General features: G+C 41.7%; 1 pseudogene; it reads right to left on the bottom strand.

Moving 5' to 3' along the window:
- Window positions 1-2,166: 2,166 nt before the first annotated feature.
- LOC137206353 (ADP-ribosylation factor-like protein 6-interacting protein 1 pseudogene) lies at window positions 2,167-2,835 on the bottom strand (annotated as a pseudogene).
- Between the last annotated feature and the right edge of the window lie 11,464 nt (window positions 2,836-14,299).

The following is a 14,299-nucleotide window of genomic DNA, read 5'->3' on the forward strand; positions in this document are numbered from 1 at the left end:
CATTTTTGGAATGGGCCTCAGGTATATATGCTACGTGTTACATAGGAGCGCCAGTAGGGTCTGAGGCTTCACTCTAATGAAACTCATTAATATTTCTGCAACAAAATTAGAATCCATTGAGGTTATAAATACAAATAGTTCAGTTTTTGCCATCCAATGAGTTACCAAAAAATATTTTCATTTTCATAGATTTTTCTGGATTTCAGACTTCCCAGTAAGTGACTTTTGATCTGTAATCTAACTGGTGCTGATGGAGGCTATAGGTATTCATGACAGACTGGGAAGAAAAGATTGCAGAAGGACTGGGGGGGAAGGTAGTGCTAAGAAATCTTCACACAAGAGGTAGCTGTAAAAGGAGTTAGTTAGGAAGGACCTTCCAAACCAAAGAACCAGTGTGTGCAAAGGAATGCAAGTCTGAGAGAACATGGCGTGTGTGAAGAAAAGTAAAATTTTCAGAATAACTGGAGTATGTACATGAGAGTGTTAGGGGCCAAATCATGAAGAGTCTTGGATGCCGTATTATAGAATTCGGACTTCATCTGGTAGAGACAGTGTGAGTCCGATTAAGGATTTTTTGTAACTTTTAATTTTATATTGGAGTATAGCGGATTAACAATGTTGTGATCGTTTCAGGTGCACAGCAAAGCGACTCAGCCCTACACATACATGTATCCATTCTCCCCCAGACTCCCCTCCCATCCAGGCTGCCACATAACATTGAGCAGAGTTCCCTGTGCTATACAGTAGGTCCTTGCTGGTTATCCGGATTAAGGATTTTTTTTGGGGGGGTGGGGGGATTCCAGCTTTTTTATTTTTCCCCTTTTACACAAAACAAAGTAGAAGAAATAATACAGGATTAAAACTGCAGAAGTAGTTAATTGGTAGAGCACACATACACACAAAAATCCAGATAGGAAGACAAGTTTATTTACAGGGAGGAGACACATGTAAATCATGGTAGTTTGTATATGAAACATTAAAAAAGAAAAGTCAAACATATGCTCCCTGGGTGCCACTGTTTACAGCAATATTGAAGGGGAGAAAACAGCACTTATCTAGGAACAGATATACCACAAGGTCCAGATTTTACAACATCCGTGCAATCAATTCACAAAACTATATTACAGCTAGTTCATCAGTTTAAGAATTGCTCCCAAGTATGTCACGCTTCCAGCCCTCGGAGGTTCATTCTTACAGATTTCAACGACTCCATCCATGGGGACAAAAGCGGCCAGTGTTACCATAAAATGAGAATCTTGAGGCTTACCTTTAAAGGCTTTTTCTGGTCTTGAAAAACTAGTAGGATTTTCTACTGAACTAAACACGGGATGAGTTTTGTTCTGTATTGGCTGGTCTTGGAGTGAAGGCCATAGACATGACTCTTAACTTATTATGTACTTTAGTTTCAGTTAGCTGAAAATCTGAAATTAAAAGTATGCTAAAAATCCTAAATACCATCTCGTGTAAGCCTGCTAGTAAAAAGTCTTTAAGGATGTACTAAGTTCAAGTTTAAGTGCAAGGGAACAAGAGTTCTAAGCCTGTCAGATTCCCCATTTGGGAGGAAGGATCAATGTTTCCAACAAATTGCTAAATTCTGCACAAGGGAGAAGCCAACACATACTAGGCCATGGAATTAGGTTCATTTTATTCCACGAGGATTCTTCTCCCACGGTATCAAGACAGAATGAGGAGTGAATCTTAATCGGTCTCTTCATCAGAAGTGGTAAACTTGGTTTGTATATTCATGAAGCCAGACAGTTGTTTAAGCAGACTGTGGAAGCAGACAGTAGAACCAGCTTCCTGTAGTCACAGACCACTCTCTTGTATCCAGCTAAAGCAAAGATCAACTTGAACGGTTATCCCAAGCCACTGTTAACTGTGCTAAAGGGTGACGTTCACCACTGTATTATTTTAAAAATAAGAGTTCAATTAACCCTGGGTGAGAAAAACCAAGACAGGTGGTAATGATGAATGAGTTGTCCATATAAGGCCAGCTGATGAGAACATACCCATGAAGACACTGGGCATACAGCCTTACTTGGCAAGTCGGAATTTCTACTAACTAAGGGCAGAATGAGGGACAGCAAAGAGCTACTTCTGTAACGTTTTAGTATCCAGACAGCATAACAGACACTGTCCCCAAGGACCACGTATATGCCGTTAATCACACTGGATAAAGCAGATGCATTATTCATTTTTCTTTTCTTTTTGTTTGAGAAGCTTGTTTATCTCTCTTTTGGCCATTCCAATGTACTTCAAAATGATTCCATGTTGGTTTAGTCCAGGAAGCAAGAGTAAGAAAGTCACTCTCAGGTGTGTGAGAAAGAGGTTGTGGACTTGCTGTCCCACCCAAGCAACCACAGCAAGAGAAATGATCACGGTCATGAAGTACATTTTAGGCTTTTCTTCCTTTAGCGTAAAGAGGCGTTTCCAGCAGCCCACAGCTCTGCGTCGTTTTTACTAGATTGCTGCAGATTTCATGGGATCTCTGCTGTTGCTCAGTGGTCCATTTATTGGAGCCAAAAATTCTAGGCGCTAGAATGGGAACAAGGTAGTCAGCCAAGCACAGAAACATAACAAAACAGGAAACACCTGACAGAACGGATGGATCTAGATAGTAGATAGGCAGAAACTCCAAAGAAACCACACCCATGATGGCAGGTGGAAACCAGGCCTTTTCCCATCGGAGGACTTTATCTGCCATCAGCATCGCTTCTCCCCATCCTTGCAGCTGCTCTTCCAGACTTGCAGTCCCCGCGGCCGGCAGGTTGGTGCTGCGATTATCTCCTTCCTCCATCATTCCCGAGGTGCCCCCTCAGCGAGAGCAAGACACCCCCCAAACTGGCTTTCCTCAGAGCCCCTTGCGACAACCCTAGTGAGAGCAGGATTTTTAAAAATATTTATTTATTATTTATTTAGGCTGCACCAGGTCTTAGTTGCGGCATGCGGGCTCTTAGTTGTGGCATGCAGACTCTTAGTTGTGGCATGCATGCGGGATCTAGTTCCCTGACCAGGGATCGAACCCCCGCCACCTGCATTGGGAGCGCAGAGTCTTACCCACTGGACCACCAGGGAAGTCCCTCGATTAAGGATTTTAAGCAGGAGAGGGATGTGATCATATTTGCCCCGAGGAATGATGATTTTGGTGACAGGTAGTGGATCAAGGGGGATGAGAATGGAACTCACTTAGGAAGCTCCTCAGCGGGCAGCTGGAATTGATGATCGCCTGAAATAAGAGCAAGGATGAACGGTTGCATTTAGCTGCCGCTTCTTTTTGTTCTATAGATCAGAGTAAATCGAGAAAAGCACAATGTGGAGATGGATATGAGATGTCAGACTGTCCCTTTTCTAATTCAATTTTTTGTCCAAGTACACATATCCTCTTTGTGATGTGAAATAGCATAGGGCATAGAATAAAAACCAATGTGCTCTGTACCACATCTCATTACCCCTGGTCTTGTTCTATCAAGGCTCCCATTTTCACTCCTGTAAATGCTTTCTTCTGGGATTTACCTCCATGATCTAAGTAATGTGTTACATCTGTTACAATTAACAGAAAAAAAACAATTGAACATGACTTAAATAATAACATTTATTCTCACATAAAAGAAATTCAGATTGGACAAGCTTCACACAGATGCTGTCTGCCTGCATCTCAACTGGCTCCTCTCATGATCATAAGATCGAGTCTTTGGTTCCAAGAGTCACATGGGAAAAAAATCCAGTGGAAAACGAAGAGAGACTGTTCTTACTGTGAGTCTTCGTTTTCTTTAGTTTATCAGCAAATAAATCTTTATCAGAAGCTCTCCAGCTCCCTTCGCCTCCCGCGCCGCCGCTGATTTGGCACACGTGCTGGATTACCCGTTGTTGACTTGGCCTTGTCACCACCCCTTCTAAGGTCTCCTTTGCTCTGAAGAGGAGAAGGCAGGAGCGACATTTGCTAGAATCCCCTTGAGCGTATGGTTCCAGACTAGAGCATGTGGACAGGAGGCACCCTTGAGTCAGAGCGACGGAGAGGCCATTATGCTCCGTCTGTTTTAGCCAGAACGGTGAGCGGATGTGATACTCGGAGAAACCTCAAGGTGAGTTGTGAGTGCTTCAAGTTGAGAAGGTCAGTTGTGATTTATCTGACCACCGCTCCCTTAGGCCTTTTTTCTGGGTAAACCACCAGTTCCCTGTATTAGAACCCTTTATATCTAGCCTGCAAAGAGTAGCTTCTAGTTTCCTGACTGAGAGATGACCCTTCCTAAACATATCATTGAAGCAGGGGAAATGAATTACAGCACTGGCATAGACAAATCAGGATTTGCCCCCAGAGATACATGGGAGGAGGATGGACATTTTAATACAATTTCTGTTCTACTAACAAAGAAAACTGGGATGGGGAAGGGGGTGTGATTCCAGCATGGAGCAAAATAGTAATACTGGGAAATTCGGCTCCTGGTAGTGGGGGATTAGCCTGGTTGGTTTCCCACAGATGACAATGATAAAATCTGGGTGAAGATATTAAAAATGAACTCTCTGAAGACTAATTGTCCAAATTCAAGAAAAAGGAGAGGAAGTATAGAAGAAAAATAAATAGATCCTCAGAGAGCTGTAGGACAATACCAAGCAGTCAAATCCATGTAACGAGAGTGCCAGATGGAGTAAAAGAGAAGAGGGAAGAAAAAATATTTCAAGAAATCATGGCTGAAAACCTCCAACTTTAGAAACACTAACTTATGGATCCAAGGAGATCAGTGAACCACAAGCAGAAGAAATACAAAGAAAACTACACTAGACCCATGACACACTGCTGAAATCTGAAGAGAAAGGAGCCAGGAGAAAATAAAACCTATACGTTACATAAAGAGAAACAATAATACAAATGATGGCAGACTTCTCATCGGAAACAATGGAGGCCAGAAGAACGTGATGCACACCCAGATTCCCTCAGTGAAAACCTTGTTGCCCCAGCTGCGAGGAGCGCTGTTAGCAGACAGCCTTCTGTTGTCAGCCTCTTTCAGGCTTTGCCTCAGCTGTAGAGAACTGCCTCGCTCAAGGTCATGTCCCCTCCTGGAATGCCTTCAGCCAGTGACTGATCAATGCAGGAGTATAAAGAACTGACCATCTTGGTGAAATACAAGACAATCCAAAGAGCCATCCCTGCTCCAGATCTCCCCCAGAGGGTCAGCTGAGGCTGTTACAGGGCGTGCATCACAGCCCAACTTTTCCTTTTCGCTACTCTTGCTTCCTTCCCCTTTGCAAGCTTTTGATACCAAGGAAACTCCTTAGTAAACAAACTGCTGGATAAGCTCCATTTCAGAGTCTGTCTCCCAGGGAGCCCAACCCTTGACAGCAATTGAATAATGTCCTTAAGTACTGAAATAAATAAAACTGTTAACCCAGAATTTTATGTGTAGCAAAGTTATCTTTCAAAAAACGAAGGCAAATAAGGATATTTTCAGATTGGGACTTCCCTGGCGGTCCAGTGATTAAGACTCTGAACTTCTAATGCAGGGGGAGTGGGTTCGATCCCTGGTTGGGGAACTAAGATCCCACGTGCCACGCGGTGCAGCAAAAAAAAAAAAAAAAAAAAGATATTTTCAGATAAAAGTTGAGACTATGTATCCCCAGCAGACTTGTATATTTAGTATTTCTTATGGCAGTACTAAAGGGAATTTTTCAGGTGGAAGGGGAATGACACCAGATGGTAACTTGGATTCAGTGGATGCAATAAAGAGCACAGGAAATGGTAAGTATTTGGGTAAATATAAGGGTATGTACATATTTTCTTTTGTTTTCTTAACTTCTTGAAAAGTCATATGACTGCATACTGCAAATTATAACTGTGTTGTCTGCTACATTTTATGTAAAGTAGTACAATATAAACCCTAAGTAGATTGTGACAAGTTGAAGACGTATACTGAAATCTTTAGAGCAAGTACTAGAAATAATGTAAGCTATATAGCTAAAAAGCCATCAGAGAAATCAAAGTAGAATACTATAAAATGTGCAGATAACCCAAAAGAAGGCAGGAAAAGAGGTACAGAGGAACAGAGAATGAATACGACAAATAGAAAACAAATAGCAGAAAGTATATTAATGATAGTGGGTATTATGTTTCTTATGGTCAGAAAAGGGAGTTTACAAATATAAGAGCAGGAAACTAGAATGAACCAGTAGTATTGGAATTCATGTGAATCAATGGCTTTCAATATACATAAGTAAACACATAAATACAGATGTAATATGTGTATGTATGTACATATATACCTGTATATATGTCCATGAATATATGTATATATGTGGATATATATATCCGTAGACACACGCACCCATATAATTTCTAGCTCTGATCACAGACAAGGCTCAAAAGCGTCAACATCCTAATGGCAATGAGCCCATATAAAGGCCTAATCTTGACTTCTGAAAAACATTCTCAACCAAAAGAATCAAGGCTTTTTGACTACATGAATGATCTGAGGACTGGGGTAGGGAATGTACAAAATAAGCCTGGAACATTTTGTGCCAGAAAATAAGTAAATCTCCAAAGAATGGTGGTGATCCGTCAAAGGACAGAGAATCCAGCTTGGATGGGCTCCCACTGGCAAAATCTGGGACAGTATGGCATCAAAATAAATAATAGTAATGAATTAGAAGCCATTGAATAAAACAAGAATCCATAAATCCACATTTGAAATAAATAAATATGTGAATGAGTTGAAAGTTAGATGAGGAACAGATATTTACATAGTCTGAAATTACCTACTCATAAAGCACTTATTAATTACAAAGGGAAAAAGTAACTTTACAGTGGAGAAGCGTGGCAGACATCATCTTAATCAGATGAGCAGAGATAGCATCTCTAGTAATGGGACAAATGGAAGTCAAAGCCACCTGACGGGATGCAATGAGAAAAACACACACAACATCACTTCTGCAATCCTCCTGTCAAGGATTCATTAGCTGAATCTAACTGAGGGACGTTCTACAGAATAACTATTCTGTAATCTTCAGAATTGTCAAGGTCACGAAAATCAAGGAAAGACTGAGGAACTGTTCTAGTCTGAAGGACACTCAAGAGATGTGACAAACAAATGCAATGTACGTATGTGAATGTTATTGGGACAATTGGTAAAATTTAAATGGGATAAAAGGATTAAATAGTAGTAATGTAATAATGCAAACTTGCTGATTTTGACGAAGGTGTGATTAAGCGGGAAGATATCCTTTTCTGTACAAAATACTGTTTGGGAGTAAAGAACATGATACTGGCAACTACTCTCAACTGGTTCAAGTGGGCTAATGTACTTTGTACTTTACCTGCAACTTTTCTTAAGTTGGAGATTGTTTCCAAAATAAGTAAATACGCACTTCTGAAAACAAAATAAAACCTGTGAGATACCATTCTAATGGCTAAAATATATTTTAAAAAAATTGATGACGGAAAATGTTGAGAGGAGGGTGTGAAGCAACCAGAGCCCTCAGAAATTGCTGAGAGTAAAATGTAAAATTATAAAATCACTTTGGAAAAGGTTTGATAATTTCTCTCCTAGGTATATACCCAAGAGAGACGAAACTGTATATCCACTCAAAGACTTGGATGAGAATATTTGTGGCAGCTCTCTTCATAACAGCCCAACTCTGGAGAAAAAAAAAATCTATCTGTAGGAAGATGTATTAAAAATTATGATATACAGTGTAATACTGCTCAGTAATCAAAAGGAATGTACTACTTGTACATGCAGCATTGTGGGTGAATTTCACAGGCAGTATGCTGAGTGAACAAAGCTGGAATACATACGATTTGATTCCATTTATATGAGGTTTTAGAACAGACAAAACAGATCTATGGCGGAAAAAATCAGAACACTTATGTAGAAGGGCAAAAGACCTAAAATATCCAAAGCAATCTTGAAAAAGAACAACACTGGAGGTGTTCCTCAATTGCCCAGTGATCATGGGCTGTCCTTTTGCATTTAAAAGTAAGGTATTTAACCGTATGACCCAGCAATCCAACTATTGGGCATATACCCTGAGAAAACCGTAATTCAAAAAGACACGTGCACCTCAGTGTTCACTGCAGTACTATTTACAATAGCCAGGGCATGGAAGCAACCTAAGTTTCCATCGACAGATGAACAGGGAACTAAAATCCCTCGTGCCATGTGGTGTGGCCAAAAAAAAAGACAAAAAAAGACTAAAACGTGATCCATGAAAGAAAAAATTGATAAGTTGGACTTCATTAAAATTTTTAAAACTTCTGCAAGGGACACCGTTCAGAGAAAGAAATGGCCACAAGTTGGAGAAAATCTTCGCAAAACACATATCTGTTAAAGGACTGATATTCACAAGATATAAAGAACTTTTAAAACTCAACCATAAGAAAACAATTCAATTTGTTTTAATGGGAAAAAGATCTGAACAGACACCTCACCAAAGAAGATATACAAGTGGCAAATAATTATATGAAAAGGTGCTCAACATCATACGTTATTAAGGAATCACAGATTAAAACAACAATAAAATATCACTACGTACCTATTAGAATGGCTAAAATCCAAAACACTGATACACCAGATGCTAGTGAGGGTGCAGAGCAACAGTAACTAATTCATTGTTGGTGAGAATACAGCCACTTTGGAAGACACTTTAGTAGTTTTTCTTATTTGTTTGTTTTTATAAACCCAAACATAATCTTACCATATGATCCAGCAGTCATGCTCCTTGGTATTTACCCGAATGAGTTGAAAACTTAATGTCCTTATGAAAACCTGCCCACAAATGTTTTCAGCAGCTTTATTCATAATTGTCAAAACCTGGAAGCTCTTCAGTCAGTGAATGGATAAACAGGCTGTGCTACATTCATACTATGGAATATTATTCAGTGATGAAAAGAAATGAGCTATTAAGCCAACGAAAAAACATAGAGGAAACTTAACTTCATATTGCTAAGTGAAAGAAGCCAATCAGAAAAATGCACCCTGTATGATTTCAACAGTATGACATTGTGGAAAAGGCAAAATTACGGAAACAATAATAAGACCAGTGGTTTCCAGGGGTTAGGGGAGGGAGAGAGGGATGAATCGGTGAAGCCCAAGGGATTTTTAGGGCAGTGAAATTATTGTGTATGATGCTGTAATTGTGTATACACGTCATTATACATTTGTCAAAACCCGTAGAATGTACAACACAAAGTCTACCCAGAAGGTTAACTTTAGTTAGTCATAATGTATCAATATAGGCTCATCGATTGTAACGAACGTGCCATACTAATGCAAGATGCTGAGAGTAAGGAAAGCTTGGTTGGAGGATTAACGGGGTACATGGGAACTCTGCACTGTCTGCTCATTTTTCTGTAGCCTAAAACTGCTCTTAAAGAATAAATTCTATTAATTTAAAAACTAAAGAAAAATAGAAGAAATTTAAAAAGTCAATTCCATGAGGAAAGCATTGTAGTGAAATGTCTTTATCTTGACCAGGGTGGTGTTTACACACGTGTATACATGAATCAAATCTCATTTAATTGTACACTTAAAATCTATACATTTAGCTGCATGTAAATTTTATCTCAAAAATAAAAAATCAACTCTCTATTATCATCTGTGCTTAATTTGGCTACAGTCAACTAAATATATGATGCAATACGGGAAAGTTTAAAGGAACCAGGACTCAGCTGTGAAAAAGTGTTGCTGACCTTGAAGAGTCCCCGCCGTGTTCTCGAGCTTCATGAGTAGGTGGAGAATGGCTCTCAAACGCGTTCCTTCGAATGGCTGGTCTTTCAGGTTGACTAACATGCAGAGGGAAGAATCCTAGTTCCAGGTTTCATTCCTCTAACGGTGGCTTTTTTTGATGCCGCGTTGTATCTTTCCTTTACGAGCTGGTCAGAAGGACAGTGCCACCACAGGTGTGAGCCCACATGCCAAAGAGATCTTGGTAGAGAAGTATCGTTGGGAGCTCGTTCTTGAGGGAGTTGGGAGGACTGGACAGGCAGAGAGGTTTGAGATTCACAGCATCAGGGGTGGCCGCGAGTGAACGCTAGTGAATGGGAAAGAGGCAGAGCTGACCTGACTCGAGTGAAGGCTTGTGTTCAGGCACCATGAGGACTAAGTTCTTAAACATAAGAATGAGAAATTTGGGTTTGGTCACACCATCTAGGAAGAGGTGGGAGAAGATACATTTGTCTTTATCTCTCTCCCAAGCCCAGGGGTTCAGCGACCCCGATTTGCTTCATGGCTGTGATGGTTATTTTTGTGTGTCAACTTGGCTAGGCTGCGGTACCCAGTTGTTTGGTCAAAAACCAGTTTAGATGTTGCTTTTTCAATATGACCAACCATTTAAATCAGTAGACTTTGAGTAATGCGGATTACCCTCCATAACGAGGTTTGAGGATGGTCATCCAATCAGATGAAGGCCTTAAGAGAAAATGACTGAGGTTCCCCAAAGAGGGAGGAATTCTATCTCCAGGATTTCTTGGGACACAAGACTGCAGCATCACCTCTTCCCTGGGTCCAGCCTGCTGGCCCATGGCCCACCTGCAGAGTTTGGAGTTGCCGGTTCCCACAACTGCATGCGCCAATTCCTTAAAATTCCTTAAAATAAATTTCTCTCTCTCTTTCTCCATATATATATATATATATATATATATATATATATATATATATATATATATATATATATGGCCTATTGGTTCTGTTTCTCTGGAGAACCCTGACTAATACAATGGCTAATAGTGCACTACCTGCTCCGAATTTCTCTTGCCTTCTTTCTGCCCTCAACCTAAATCAGCTTTCGGCTAATTCCTAATTTGTGGAGAAATAGATGATTTACACTAGAGTGTTGTTTATGTGAAACTGATAGGGCATTATATATCTTTTTAACCATATAATGTCTTCTAACCAAAGAGAAAAAGGAGCGCCGAGAGGCTGGTGGGCTGCTGCAGACATGTGCATTTTATTATACACACGTAGACGTGTGTTTTCCTTATTTTGTCTTTGGTGGAGGATCTTTCTGGATGTCAGTCTCTGCCACCTACAGATAGTGGGTGCCCGCACCCACAGGCTAAGTCTTCACAGTCTCTGAGTCATAGGTTTTCTCTGTCTATGGGTAATTGATTAAGAACCGGGGCCCACCAGTTCCAGGTGTCGTCTGCCGCTGTCAACCACACATCTAATGTAGTGACTCCCGGAAAACCTGATTGCTTACAAGCCTGCCTGCTGCTTGTAGGTACAGCCCTTCCTGTTGCTCCCCACGCAATCCTAGGTCATACTGCCGGGCTTCTGTCCTGCTCCTTGTTTGCACTCTAGTAATTGGTAGTTCTGGAACCATGACACAGACCTAGAGCTACTGGGCTCTGATGCCCTGTCTAGCTTTTGCTGGCTTCTGCGCCCAGTGTGGGTGACACTGCTCCATCCACTGGATCAACTTCCCGTGGACTCTGATTTCCGGTCCATCCTGACCACGTGCATTACCACTGCTCAGTAAGCATTAAGGCTAGGCCCTTCCTTACCGGATGAGCCCTCCTGGGTGGATCCAACTTGAACTGGACCCAAGAATTTCTTGCTCCAGAGACACTGTGACACACATCTTGGGACCCGACACTGTTCCTGGCTTGGTGTATTCTAAATCTAGTCCCACTGGCTCCAGTTTATTTCCTGGGTCCTGCTGATTAGCCATTGGGGCCCCAATCTACTTCCAATTTGGTCTGTAAAGGTTATAATAGAATAGTCCAATTAGACCACGTGGTGGAGGGCAGGCAGGGAAGGATATCTTAAGTAAGAAAGTGACATGATGAAAGTAGCATTTTAGGATGATTAACCTCTTAGTGTTATGCAGAGTAGATCAGAAGCTGGGTACACTGGCTAGCACATGAATTCATTAATGGAGCTGTGTGGTGCTTAAGATCTGGCCTAGAGTGGTAGGAAATATAAAAAGTAATGAATCTAGGCCTTCCCTGGTGGCGCCGTGGTTGAGAGCCTGTCTGCCGATGCAGGGGACACGGGTTCATGCCCCGGTCCGGGAAGATCCCACATGCCGCGGAGCGGCTGGGCCCGTGAGCCATGGCCGCTGAGCCTGCGCGTCTGGAGCCTGTGCTCCGCAATGGGAGACGCCACAACAGTGAGAGGCCCGCGTACCGCAAAAAAAGAAGTAATGAATCTAAAATATTTTATGCAAATAAAATGCCATTTGCATAAAGATGTTCACTGCAGAATAATTTATAATAGCAAAAACTTGCAATGACCTAAATATCCAACAGCAGAGGAATGATTTAAATTAATTTTAGTTATAGCCCACTTAATGAAATATTATATAACTAGGTAAACTTATGAAGATTATTACTCTAGATGGAAAAGTGCATATGATATAATATTGTTTTAAGAAGATATGAAATAATATGCACAGAATTATTACAAGTCTATAAATATGCGTATAAAATATGTATATAAATTGTATCAAATGGTAACAGTGATTGTGTAATAGAGTTGGAATTACATGTGATTTTATTTTCTCTATTTTCCAAATTTCTATAATATGGTTGTGTTTGTTTTAAAGATACTGTAATTCTTCCTATTTAGACTCTTTCTTTGATTTAAATGATTCTTTTGATTAATTTATTGCTGTCCCGATGTTACCTAGGCCCTAGAATGAGCCTTGAGTGAGTATAAACATAGGCATTTTGAGAGTGTCATCAATTCACCATCAGAAGCAGGTTTGGCCCTTGATAAAAAGAAATAAAAACAAACAAGCAACAACAGCGAAAACATCTTTTTCTAGGCAGCCCAGCAAAGACTCACTGAAAACCTCCACATTGGATTTAGATGGATTCTAGCATAGCTGGGCTCCAGTGCCTTTCTGGAACACCAGGTGCCCATAATTTGTACTCACTTTCCCTTCCCTTTTGGCTGTGATGGGAACTAATGTTGAAATCAACAAGCCCTGACCGTCATCTGACTGACGTGGCCTTCAGCTGTGCTTTATTGTCCCCCAGTACTGTCCTCTACCTTGAGGCAGTGCTAACTTAGTTGGTAAGACCATGGACTTTGAAACAAGGCCAACCTGGGTTCAAGTTCTGGGTCCTCTGCTCAGAGCTATGTGACCGGGCGAGTCACTTGATCATGCCGTGTCTCTGTCTGCCCAGGTGGTGATGTTATTCACCTTATGGGATTGGAGGATGGTTGTAACAAGGCCAAGGAAGAGCTTCTGATAGAGCTGTCACTTACTGTCACCAAGTTATGCTGAGGGTAGAGGACCCCCAAGTGGATCCTCTACCCCCCATTTGGGGGAGGACAGGGCAGGACTGTGCTCAAGGACCCTATGTCTTGTGATTTAGTCTGAAACATTGTCTGCATTAATGACTCTCCTGGGACAGTTTGGAACTCACCATCTTCAGCACCCAGATATTCTTATGCAGCTGCAGGATTTATCGTGGACAACAATTTTCAGAGGAGCTTGGAAAGTGGCACTCTTTGTGCACCTTAATGACGGCAAAGATGAACAAGATAAGCGAGTAGTCCAGAAACAACGGCTCTCTGAACTCATGTCCCCTGAATACACCCTTTTGTGGTATTTATGGTTTTACTACCACCTCTTCCTGGTATCAGCCAGAACCTCTGTGAGCCCAGCTCCTGGTCAATTCTGTACAGGAGCTCAGACTGCTCAGAAACACCAGTAGGACTCCCTCAGCATTATAAGGGACACTACAATCCAAGGCCATGGTCAATAAGCAGCAGATAGCAAGGGGAATGATTCCGATGGGAGATCTCCTGGCTCTCCTTCCACCGTCCTCCCCGTCTGTACTTGCCGGGGAGTCTGTTACAAAGTTCGGAATTACAAAGTTCATAGCTCCGATTGCCTTCCGTTTTCAGTTCCCCCTGTACCTGCTAGTCCACACGTTTTAGCACCTGTCCTCTATTACACGCTCTAAAGACTCACCCCAGCAACCTTACCTGAGGCCCAGATAAATGATTAGTGAGGTTGATGTAGCCACAGCCTTCGAGACCTGTTCCAACGCTGGTCCCGTGGGAGGGGCACAGACTGAAGGATGGCCACGGGCTACTCACACACACCCAAGACAGCAGCTCCAACCTCCATCAAGAAAACCCAGATGGGCAGCTCTGGGCCTATCCTGCCTGGTAGGATGGACCTATTGGAGGAAATTAATCTGACCCTGTGTCCGTAAGCTGGCTAGCTACCCCTAGCACACGAGTCCAATCCTCACGAATGCCTGTGCTGATACATTGTGCACAGGCTGGGCCGATGAATGTTGATTTCATGATTGCACTCGGCTTCATGAACATATTTCTGATCCCTCTGGCTC

This window comes from Pseudorca crassidens, chromosome 1 (genome assembly GCF_039906515.1).
Source record: "Pseudorca crassidens isolate mPseCra1 chromosome 1, mPseCra1.hap1, whole genome shotgun sequence".
Classification (NCBI taxonomy): Eukaryota; Metazoa; Chordata; class Mammalia; order Artiodactyla; family Delphinidae; genus Pseudorca; species Pseudorca crassidens.